At 38.2% G+C, this 1,137-nt stretch overlaps 1 protein-coding gene across 1 annotated transcript in view; it reads left to right on the plus strand.

Moving 5' to 3' along the window:
- The window catches only part of MYO10 (myosin X), a 288,302-nt gene that overhangs the window by 281,529 nt on the left and 5,636 nt on the right, over positions 1-1,137 (plus strand).

Here is a 1,137-nt window from a genome sequence, read left to right on the forward strand (position 1 = left end):
AAAAAAAAAAAAAAAAGATCTCATCTTTTCTTAAATAACCTCCTTCTTTTCCTTATGGAATCTATAGATCTAATTTTTTAGATGCTGGAATATCTGAACTTAAAAAATTTTAGGCCAGGCTCGGTGGCTCGGCTGTAATCCCAACACTTTGGGAGGCCAAGGCGAGTGGATTACCTGAGCCCGCGGGTTCAAGACCAGCCCAGGTAACTTGGCGAGACCTCGTCTCTACAATAAATAAAAAATGAGCCGGACGTGGTAGCACATGCCTGTAGTTCCAGCTACTTGAAAGGCTGAGGCAGAAGGATCGCTGGAGCCCAACAGGTCGAGGCTGCAGTGGCCAGGAGCGTGCTACTGCACTCCAACCTGGGCAGCAGAGTGAGACTCCAACTCAAAAAAAAGAATTTTTTTTTTAGAACTGTAGGTACAGATTAGAAACTTTGGATATCCTTGCATTTTACTTTTTTGTTTTTTCCCCTTGACCATCTGTTTGAAGGGATGAATTTCAATTTTATAGTTGGAATTTAGTCATTAGCATTAACCCGGCACTAATTTCTTATTTGCTTTTTTTTTTTTTTTTTTTTTTTAGGGAAACCATTTATTGAAAAGTAATCTTACTAATCATCTAGGTGATGAGGGCATAGCCCACTGTGGCTTGTCGGTCACATCTTGCCCACCTCCTTTTTTGTAAATAAAATTTTATGGAACACAGCCAAGCTCATTCCTTTTGGTATTTGCTCAGAAAGGGTAGAGTGAATAGCTGTGAGAGAGACCATATGGGCCGCAAAGCCTAGAACATTTACTGTGTGGTCCTTACCAGAGTTTGCCAGCCCTGCCCTAGATTAGCTTCTATTTTTCTTATAATTTAGCATTTTATCTGATGACTTTATATTAAGGCTCTATAAAAATCTCCGTATAGATTAATGGCTTTTCAGTATAGGTTAATGACTTAATGGTTTTTCACAAGATGCTATTTTTGGTTTGGCTGGTTGGTTGGTTGAATTACATTTATTTTTAAGTATAAAAAAGTCAAGTGCTTTGTACAATGTACCTCCTCTTTTCAGTGTCCCTGACTTATTCATTTTATTTTTTATTTTTTTATTTTTTTTTGAGTTGGAGTCTCACTCTGTCACCCAGACT

The sequence above is a fragment of the Carlito syrichta genome, unplaced genomic scaffold (assembly GCF_000164805.1).
Source record: "Carlito syrichta isolate Samal-C Ts95f unplaced genomic scaffold, Tarsius_syrichta-2.0.1 Scaffold309189, whole genome shotgun sequence".
NCBI classification, from domain to species: Eukaryota; Metazoa; Chordata; class Mammalia; order Primates; family Tarsiidae; genus Carlito; species Carlito syrichta.